Source organism: Centroberyx gerrardi, chromosome 11 (genome assembly GCF_048128805.1).
Source record: "Centroberyx gerrardi isolate f3 chromosome 11, fCenGer3.hap1.cur.20231027, whole genome shotgun sequence".
Taxonomy (NCBI): Eukaryota; Metazoa; Chordata; class Actinopteri; order Beryciformes; family Berycidae; genus Centroberyx; species Centroberyx gerrardi.
This window is the reverse complement of record NC_136007.1, coordinates 13536878-13548539: the sequence shown is the minus strand read 5'-3', so window position 1 is coordinate 13548539 and position 11662 is coordinate 13536878.

Here is an 11662-nt window from a genome sequence, read left to right as displayed (position 1 = left end):
TTTGAAAAGGAAGTGAAAACACGAAAATAGCCAAAATTGTAGTTACAATTTTCACACAACAACTGCGCTATAACAAGCCATCTCCTCCCCTCCCCCTCCCTTTGTACAAACTGCACTGCTGCATCTTTTAAAATGGCTGAGGTGCCTAGAACAGCCAAAACCGACGGTGGCATCACACTTTAACTCTGGCACTGGACATGGAAAACAGATTGAGGATGGAGTGCTAGGTAATCCTCAGGCTAGCAGGCTCTCAGGTTAAGACTGTGAAGAATGCATACCATGAAATTAAGGCTTAAACTCAAACTCAACTCAACAAATGAACCTAGTGAATTCTGTGGTTTTTAAGAAGTATATGGATACTAACAGCAGCATTCAGTATGAATTCAAATATAGAATTGTTCTATTTTTTTTCTCTTGTTTTCCTCTCGGTTATGGATGAATGGGAGACTCTTTCCACAAAAGAATAGCTTGTGCTATTAATCAACGGCTAAAAATAAAACTTACACAAGCACATGCACAGTGATGGAGAAGGTGACCAAAACAGTCTCTCTCTAGAGTATAGCTCAAGATGTTGAAAACAGCTTAATCATTCTCTACACTGCATGTGTGTCTGTGCCTGTGCCTGTGTCTGTGTCCATGTGTGTGCCTGTGTGTGTGTGTGTGCATGTGTCTGTGTGTGCATGCAGCAATGCAGGGCACATACATGTGTGTCAGACAGCCAAACCTCAGAGCCAGACTATCACTCATGGCCCGGCCTGTGTATGTTTGGAGAACCCAACAGGCGCTGATTGCATCTTTATTTACAGTCGGCTATAAATACATATACGGATCCTTTTACAGTCTCCTCAAAACCAGCAGCGCGCTCTCAGACACCCACACACACTCGTCGCTCTCGGGCCTGTTAAATGGATGGGAGTGTGGCTCGCCTGGTAGATGGAGGACGCAGACAGAGGACGTATCAGAGATACTCCCACTTTACCCTCCACTCGTCTTCTGCGCTCACTGTGCGAGCTGAGATCATGCAATGCGCGGGGCTGCGGACGGCTCGACGCCAAAGCGCATCGTGCGTATACACGAAGATAAATACTACGGTTGGTTATTTGCTTAACTCGCTTCTCCGAGTCATATTACAGATCTGCATGTTGCAAACATCATTCTTGTCATCCAAAAGGAAAAAAAAAACATAAACTGCCTCAGCATTGTCGGCCGTTATTGTAAGTTATTGTGCTCCGGTCCAGCTATACTGTCAACTGACCTCTCAAGAACCTCACTCAGCATTGTTTAGCTGCAGTGTTGAGCCAGAGATCTCATTGTTTTTGCTTTTGGGGTTTCTCTCACGCTCACCCTATCTCTGTGGAGGGTCTCCATGTGCTAAAACACCCTCCTATTCCACAGAGCTGACCTCATGCTGCCAACTCTGGCTGGGTTACAAGGCATATGCTCCCTACACCTCTTTGTACGCGTGTGTAGCATTGGAGGGAGCGGTCGATTGTGCGCGTGCCGTGCACATGCTCTGTATACAAGCATGCAGCTATACATGGCTGTAAGTGCATGATTTGTGTGTATGCTGTGTTTCAAAAGCCCTTGTTGGAGACCCAGAACACAGGTTGGAGAAAACTGGAATGGGCTCAGAAACAGAGAGCAGAGCGAACACGAGTCCAAGACTTCAAGTGGAAACTATTCCAGACTAAAGTCCCATCTGCTTTCACTTTAGAGTCTGAGTCCTAAACTAAATAAAGATCCCTCCTGAACACTTTTATTGCCCTTCTCTTTCTCTTCTATCCATTCTTCTTTCTCGTTCTACCCTTCTCTCCTTCTCCCCTCTCCCTAGCACAGATTTCTTTTATCATTACTGTGTCTGAGCTTCAGAGAGTTGACTCAAATGTGAGCGGGCTGCGTTCCCTCCCCCCTCCTCCCTTTTGTTGCGAATAAAACTGTCCTCTGGTGTTACGAGTTAAAGCGTGCCCAGTAAGGGTCAGATCTGATCCCTCTCATGTGAAACATTAGGATTTGTTTTTTACTGATATGAAAGATTTTAGCCCTCTTTTGGTCTCAAACTCTGCCTCTGCCTTCTGAAGGGTTTCTTGTTGTTATGCGCGTGAGTGTCAGCCAACCTCTGTTCCTCCTGCTAACCTTGATTTCCTGTTTGGAATGAAATCTGACTGGCAAGTCGCGTTGCCCGCCCACTGTGAATTGGATGGTCCACTTTGGGGGAACACATAATTACAATGTACAAACGGTAAAAGAAAAACTAATTTAAAAAGCATATCCTTTTAAAATTTGTTTTATTAAAACGATCTGTTATTCTCTCCTCTCGGCATATTGCCTCCTGACCAATTTTATTTGTACTCAAAGAAGTAGCTTCCTGCTCATCAAATGCTTAGTGGCTTTTACAGAGTCTGATTGTGAAATATACATAAATTCCACATGCATGCAATATGACTCTAGTGTGTTTTATCAAGTTTGGTTTGGTACTCCCAAGGCAGATCTTCGTTAATGGTATACTACAGTATGTGTTGGCACCCAGTGAGATACCATATGGTGTGTGTGTGTGTGTGTGTGTGTGTGTGTGTGTGTGTGTGCATGCGTATCTAAGTGTATGTGTGTAAGTGTATTTATGTAAATGTATTTCTGTGTGCATGTGTGGGCGCGTATATGTGTGTGCATGTGTATACAGGGTGTGGTGTGTGTGTGTGTGTGTGTGTGTGTGTTACTCCCACAGTCTGGGCCACTTGCTCTCTCTTCCTACTGCTGGAGGACCTCTGCTGTTGGGGTAACATGTGTTGCCCTTGGCCCCCTATGTAGGAGAGAGAGAGGCAAGACTGAACACTGGCTGAAAAATTGGATATGGGAAAAGCGAGGCAGAGATAGAGGGACACGCTAACAGATAGATGCCAAAGGAACCACAGCATAGTTTGTCTTTTCTATTTATGACTACTGAGTCACGGGGAACAAAGCCATTATGCTTTCTGAGACAAAGACTTGATTTACCAACCCTTCATTTAAGTCCCTTGAAGATCATTATTTAAGTAAATTAAGTAATTTTCTTTACTGTTTTGAGAGGTTGCATCATCTAAATGCTTGTCTCTGACGCCAAGAAGGCATTTATCAAAGACATGTTTGTTTTGAGCTTGCTGCTCTTCCCAGCTGCGCCAAACAACCACATAGTAGCATAGCAGCATTAAATATTATAACCAATTCAACAAACAGAATCATTGAGAGCAATCTGCGCTCAGAGCGCCCAGCTGTAATGAGCGGTTGCCACACCACACCAAGGCAGTCGGACTGAATCAACATCATAACTTTGACTCCCATTAAATTCTCACCGGGATAAAAGCGCAGTCCTGGTGCTGCTGGAGGTAGACCAAGAAGAGTCTGAATCTAGGTTTAAGTGTCTGTGTGTTCAGTGTCGACCAAGGCAGCTCCTACACACTGAATTATATCCATCTGCTAATGTCATTCCAGCACGCCGCCTTCCCCTGCCTCTCTCTGCATGGTATGGTTTGTATTGTCACACTCTGCGGCCAATGCAATCACTGAGCTAACTCACAGGCATGCGCTCCAGCCCATAGCAAATGGAGGCCATGTTTTTGTTTGTCTAAACAAACAGTGTCCATTTTTGATGTGAAGCTTGTTTGACTTTCAAATAACAGACACCAAAGAGAGGGATTGGAGATGTTGGGCCTTGAACAAAGACCTATTCATCCATACAAATAATTCATTAAAATGAAAGAAGCGCTCTTAAGTCCGAGCGGTTCTTGAGAGGCATCTGCTGAGCAAACAGATGATGGTGAGTTTGTGACGGACCACACATCCCAGCGAGGCATTTATATCTGTGGAGTCGTGGTGCTGTTTACTGATGTGCAGTCTAACCGGCTGTGACAGGCTTGGTATTACAGGGTCAGTGGAGTGTAGCCTTCGCTCTGAGACCTTCTGCCTACTAGTGGGGTCACATATGACCTCATGCTGCTGGAGACACCGACAGACAGAGAGTGCGCTGCCTCCCATCCATCTAATTCTCCCCATGGGACTCCAACCAGCCACATGAATAAGGCATGAACTACAGACTTCTCTTTTTGTCTGAGGTGATGCTCCCATTCTCTCCCATTGCTCTCCCTGTCTTTCTCTCTCTCTCACTCTCTCTGCTCTTTCCTCATTTAAATTCAGAGTGAGAACCTTTCTCTTCCTTAAAGGAGAATCTGCCTCTGCCTCGGCTCCCTCCCTGGACCGCTTTTCTTCTGAGTGATACTCACTTGCCCTTCTCCTTCGCACGTCTCCTATTTATACGCAACCTTCTCCATCTCCTTTGGGTCCTCTTGTGGTGAAGAGGGTAATTTATTCATCTATTGATTTACTTGTTTGTCTGTTTGCCCCCTGTGTGTGAGGATGATCTCTCTGTGGGAGCCTCGGTGGGCTACAGCGAGCCCGGCTCTGGCCACTGGAGTCAGATCAAGTAGATCAGTTAGTCCCCTCGGCCTAGCTAGGCAGGGATAAACACAGGGACGTGCAGAATTAATTGACAAATGATGAGATTGAATCAATAATTAGAAATAGAAGACGAAGAAGGGATGTGGGGAATTCATGCTTTGTTGGTCAAAGCCTTTTTTGTTCAATTTGTTTACTAAGTACTGTTCAATTGAATTATTAAAGTCCCCATTAAATTAACTCCCATTACTTTTACTCCCTGGAAAACAGAGCATCTTTCATGGTGACCTCATGCTGCACTAGTAGGTGTAAATATACATTTCTAACCAATAAAAATTTTTAGAACAATCCTGCCCCTCCTCACCCCCCCATCAAATAAAATAGCCTTTCTCTCCCCGACTCATATTCCATTGGTTTAGACTTTTGAATGATCCCTCACTGCATTGTGTCCCGCCCCAACATCCTGAAATGGAAATGCATCAAATCCAGGAAGTAAAGATGCCATTTCATGGGGTCTTTAAGTTCTGTGAATTATACCCTCTTACCGGTTGACAACAGGCTCATTCTGTGTTTTACATTTCTATCTGGGTCTTGACCAGCCCCCATGGAACAAGATATAGGTGCTGTGGGCATGGAGGTCAAAGGTCGAAATACAAAGAGCTGAAGAGGGGTGAGAGGGGTTTCAGGGGTGATTGACTATGGCAAAACAAACTAAAATGGTAACCTGACGCCCCTTGAACCTAATTTATGTAAAAATGTGCAGAGAGTCAGTAAAAAGCATTTACCACCTTACAGCTCTGAATGTAGCATGACTGAAAAGAAGAATTATTGTGCAACTATTTTTCTTTTCTTTTTTTTTTATGTCACATCCCGTGAGAAGCCTCAGACACCTGGCATCCCCTATCACCTCCGCTCTATAATCTCCTTTTTACCCTAGGGAAGCACAAACTCTGTGAGTCATTCAGCAAATGAGCATAATGAATGAGGATGGAGAGCATGTGAGATTAGAGTTGGCTTCAGAATGTCTGTGACATCTTTGAAGCCTTCAACACATTTTGTGAAACACAAAACAGATGCATATTTTACCATGCTGGAACCCAGCAGTGATTCCACATCCAATACTGGAAACAACAATCTAATATTTGGTTTGCAATCCCCTACAGTCCCTTCAGTTTCATATATTTGAGAATGTGAGATCATATTAGCCAAGAGAGCGCCAAACCTGATCCATAGAAGAAGGAAAAAAGATCTGAAATGCATCTTTTTTTCCTGCCTCCCGTGTCATATCATGCTTTCCTGCTATGTGATTTTATTTGCCTAAAAGTTTGCTGCCCTCCACTCATTCAGCAGATTAAATAGGGCGTGTAGGAATGAGCAATAAAACACAATTTCTAAAAATTCGTAGGAAAACCAAGAAAAACCATCTTGGCAAGAAGGGAGGATAGAGTGTAGAATCAGCTAGACAGGAGATGATAAATCAGGGTTACTGTAAAACTTGCTGGGTACGCTTCTGGTGTGTGGTGTGTGAACACAAATGTCAGTTGGTCACAACTCTGCTCACCCTGATATACATTCATGCCAAGAAAGAGGATGCTGAGGCAAAGATGTGTGCATCTATTTCGGATGGGGTTTCTTTGCAAAGTGTGACTCAAAAGACACCAAACACAGCCTGTTTTTCTGAGTCTTTTTTTTTAACTTTTATCCTAGACTGGGGAAAAAGCTTGCGTTGGCCGTTACTTGGGGCATAATACAAAATACCAAATAAGGTAACAGTAAACATCGTCCCTCACAAAAGATGCAGTCTCCCTCTGAGCTAATCATTAACAAATACAGTATGTCCTCCTCCCTTTTGGTCAACCACTGATCGGCCTGATTTTTCATCAAAATCCGATCAGTGGTGTCTGACATATTGCCTGTGGCGCAAACGGATGAACAAACGAATGCATCGGACGTTGACTTGGCCGACGAGAACAAATGGGAAACCCCCAAGAACAACGCATCACATTCAAACTACCTGGCACAACTAAAACAGCCCTATAGTCTAGATAACAAAGCCGCTTGAAACAGCTTAGATAATGAACACCTGTGTGTCTTAATCAATAGCATGACCTCAAGCTCACAGCCCATCCCTGACTGTTAAGATTCGTTCTTTCTGACACAAGTATCGACAAATTCTTTGTAACTGAGGTCTGCTGATGATGCTGGTGAAATCCTCAGTCCTTTTACTCTGCCAAGCGAAATGCCAAAAATGCATTCAAAAAAATTAACTTCCTATAGCGACCAGGGAAACTTGGCCGATGCGTTGACGGTCAGCAAGCTTGTTGGCTGAGAACAGTTGACCACAGCTGAACTTTTCACGTCGGCCGCCAACAGCCGATCATGTGTTTGCTTCCTTTCCCCGTTTCCCTGTCGATGTGACTTTGTTTCATGAACAATAGTTCTGACAAGTGCAAAACGAATGAGAAATTTATTACAGCTGTTCAAAGCTCCCCAGTTCTCCACAACTTTAATTTGAAGGCTTGGAGAAGAATGGTCCGTTCTCAGGGTCAACAGTAAGCTCTGAAGTACTTTTATTGAGTTTTTTATGTTTATGTGCGATATGCGATTAATGCTATCTAGTTAGTGCTTGCTAGCTAGCTATGTTAACTCATCAAAATGCCAAAAATATATGATTTGCCACTTTGTAGCTGCATGAGATCACTACATAGACACAATCGGAGCCTCTTTCCCCGCTCACAATCAGAATAGAGCGACCCATCAGCCAAGTTGCTCGCAGTGTGAACGCAGAGTTAGGGTTGACCCCTTTAAAATGGAACGCAGCCTGTGTGTTTCAGTAGGTGCTGCTGGCAGAAAAGCCTCTGGACTGAGCTGCAGACAGCTGACACACAGAGAAGGACTCAGTCTGCATATACCATCGGACTCATCTCCTGTTGTAGCTAGTTTACTGTTGGTCAACCAGAAGACGGACTGCACCAGATGCAACTCTTCATTGTCCTTTCTTCAGCAAAGACTGAACAGTTGCATTGGTACATACTGATGCATTTTCTGCTATATATCACATACATATTAATACAGTTTCTGTTTAAAAAAGTACAGTACATTATAATGGAGTAAAGTATATGTTCGAATTTACTTTTTGGTCATTTGACCCTCTTCCTGAGAGTGAATAGAAGAGTTCAACGAGGAGGTTTGAAAAGAGGACAGGAAAGTTTACTTTGTACATCCTGGTTGTGATTCAGGATAAAGAACTGCTTTGCAGTGGCTCAACACTGGCAGTCTAAACCCAAGTGAGCTTCAGGCAGTCAAAGGAATTAAATTGGTTCTTAAGCTTCCACAGATGGATGTACAATAGTAAGACCCTTTTCTGCTTTACCATAGATATACTCTTGGAGGAGGTGGTGGGGATGGGGCTGGGGGGCACTGTAAATCTCTGAGCTAAATATGTTTCTTAGCTGTGAAGGATAGCCCTGCCAGTAACAGCAACAGCATTGACAGGGATAGGATGAGTAGCTTTTACAGTAAGCCACAATGAAAAGCTCCGAAACGCACTGATGAGCAGTGTTATAAGCTGCACATGTCCAGAATAAAGTTGAGTCTGTTTTCCTGAACTTTTTTTTTTCTTTAGCAGGATCAGGATTTCAAACAGAATGTGGGCATAGCTATGGTTTTCTGGCGAGTTGTGATTGGCTTACCCTCCTGGGTTGATCCCGCGAACATCCCTTCTTTGTGGGGTATTAGAGGATGTTGGGAAAGCGAGGGAGAAGCCTGAAAATCATGCTAAAACCAATCACAAGCCCTCTACTAAAATTTGAAGAAAAAAACAACCATTATTCAGGTTTCACTAAGAACTAAGAGGCAGGTGGAAGAAGGTGGTTGGATGGATTGAGACGCTGTCAGCAACTCCATGAATAGTTTAACCCACAAGTCAGGGAAGCTGCTTTTCAACAACCAAACCAAAAGCAAAGTTGCCCAACTGTGGCTAACTATGATCAACCAATTGTAACCAATTCTTTTCTACTGTATTCTATCATAAAGCATAACCAAATGACTCTATGACTCAAGCTTTCTTTCAATCTGAAGTACAAAATGTGCCTTGCCTAAATTTAGTAATGCTAAAAAAGAGAAAAGCTCACCATTAGTTCAGTAAGAAATCAACACAGGTGAAGTTTGATCAGCTGTGCAGCCTGGACTGAACTCGAATGACACGGTGATTGTGCAATCACAGTGGCTACAAACTCAGAGAGCTGCTATGGTTTCCTATGCTCTTCTAAGTCCTCTAATAAACCAAGCTCACGGGTTTTCATAAACGGACTAAACACACTGGCATTTGGTCCAGCAGAACAGAGAGAGAAAGAGCGAAATACACCATGACCATATAAGGGCATTGTGGCTCCTGGCCTGCAAACACAAATGCAGCAGAGGTCTGTGAGTATGCGTGTGTGTGTGTGTGTGTGTGTGTGTGTGTGTGTGTGTGTGTGTGTGTATGTGCGTGTGGGGTGTGTATGCACACGCACACATGCAAGTAGAATATGTGTGCATATCCATGTGTTTCCATGGTTTTAGGTGTTTGCAAAGTAAGATACTTATATATACCTGAGAACGTGATGGAGCTGGCTGCTGTGCACTACTTAAATGTGCTAAAACAGAGCAATGGCTTTCACTATGTACAAGAAAATGTCAACTTTAATTCTACTTTTCCTGTCTTTCCATGTGCAATATCCTGTCACTTTCCCTAATGCCAAACAAAACACAGAGGCGAAGCCTCAATCTCTGCCTGGGTGCCCAGGAAGGAAACAATGAAAATTGGTGGTATAATATAATTTCTCCATTTTACAGTGTCCCATGTGGTGCTCTCAATCTAAACATGTGAGAATCATGCTGTAGTCTGAGGGGAATGCTCCAACAATGCAAGAATTTCTCACCCAGTAGAAGCCTGTCTGGATCCTCTATCTAGACTCTGCATCTTAAAGGAGTTCAGAGACAAAACAAGGAATGGGTTTGGAAGGAAGACAAGAATGAGAGGAGGGAAAATGGAGGAAAATCGAGAAAGTGTAAAATGTGCGGTCGGGAGAGAAAGCAGGTGGGCTGAGCAATGGTGGATTGCTCCATTAAGGAAGTCATGTCTGGCCTGTAAAAATCACTTCAGGATAACGGCAGCCTACCGTGCCAAACCTGACTCACTTACACATCACCCTGAGGGTACTCTAGTGTGTGTGTGTGAGTGTGTGTGTGTATGTTATTTGTGCGTGCGTGTGAGTGTAAATGTCAGTTGGTCACAAATCTGCTCACCGTGAAATACATCCAGGGGAGAGAGAGAGAGAGAGAGAGCAAGAAACAGTGAGACAGATACAAAGGTCACAATTTTAAAAGTGGAGGATCTGTGGAATGCAGGGCCAAATTTTTAGACCCATTACTTGCCTCCTGTCTCATATATCAGGGAGTATACACTCCCTGATATATGAAGGAGTATACACTGCATCCTGTTCTATTTTAATAGACTCTACAGGTAAGTTCATTTTGATGAGTATTGTTATCTACGGGGGAGGGGATTAGGATGTGGCGATTTGGGTGGCTGTGCCTTTATACTGTGGCCTCCTGCATAGATAGCCACTTTCACATTTTGACCCAAATCCCTATAAGCTCTCTATAAAGTAACCCCTGTTGAGGAATTTGCTTCCAGATGAGGTCGTATGTCTTCCACTCTGTCTCTTTGCAATGTATGTGAGGTCCTGCTGCCCCTCTGCCATGTACTAAGAAACTCAGTAGGTCTTTAAATGCCTCTGCACCAGCACCACCAAGATCAAGTCCTGTGTATTTGTTGTATTTGGCCAGTAAAGTGATTCTGATTTTGTTCCTTTTACCCTAAGGTCCCTCATGTGGAACCATCATTACAAACACATGTTTCATGGCCAAGCTTTGTTCAAACCCACAGAACTTTATTTCTAAATTCTAGTCAAGATCCTAAGGTTTCCAAAAATACCAAACATGTCATGCTTAATTACAGGGTCATGTGTATAAAATGGTGCACAAACATCCAGATGTTTTTTTTTTATCCATTTATTGTAATGGTTCAGCCATAAAAAAAAATGGCATTTTGGGTTTGAATATTTCACTCAATATAAGCGTGCTATAGCTTCAATGAAGCGTTGGAACAAGCCGATATGTCACATTGTTGTACAGTTTGAAAAAAAATGTTTTTTTTCTCACTGAAGCTACTTAAGTGGACATTTAAGGAGAAACTCAGGGTACAAGGGGTTAAGTTCATTGTTGATTTTCACAACTGGGAGATTTCAGAGCTGTAAATACAGCATCCTCTCTGCATCTGGAGATGGACGTCAACAATGCCTCTCTGTTTGCAGTCACTTCCACAGCAGCTAGAAGGCAGAGGTCAGCAACTGGCTTTTACTTCAGGTATTTATCATCTCCAAGATGTTCCGGATGAAAGCAGGTCGGAGGAACAGCAGAGGAGGAAAGGCAGTTGGGGGGGGGGGAGAGAGGAAGAAGGAGGAAAGTGAGGAAGAACGAATGGAGGGGTTGTTTGTTTTTTTTTGCAGGGAGAGATGGTCTTGTCATTTTAAAGGGTTTCGAGGGAGTGTTTGCTCACCCTCTTAATGGCTTAGAAAGGGTGGAACCATCTATCTTTCTTTCCGCGCATTTCAGGGGGGGAAGCCCAGGAGGGATGGACCGGCCCTGCTTGTGACTGTTTGCGCAACTTCACAGATTTGCCCCAAAAGACACATGGAAAAATACCATTATGAAAGTAAATATCACACTGGAACTTCCATTACTCTGACATAAAGTAGGGAGGTAGTCCATATTATTAATATCCCATGAAATCAGTCTCCAGAATTATTAATGCACTCATCAGAAGTTCACTGGTGGGGTTTTGTGTTTTGATAAAACTCAACAGTTTAGCAAAACACAAAACCTATTCCGTACTCAGGATGGTCAATCTCTGGAAATATTATATTATTATTATATTATATATTATACATTTTCCATTCTGTGTACAGAAACCCTTTTCATTGCACTGTAGACAATGTATGTCACACATTAGCAGATTTTGAGTGTATTTACTGCATTGTACCATACAGCTAGTTTGTGTGTGTGTGTGCGTGTGTGTGTGTATGCACGTGTGTGTGTGCCATACCTTCACGCATTTACACCCATTCCTTTTGATCTTGTGTGTATGTGTGTGTGGATGAATACAGTACATATTTATAAATTCACAGCTAGA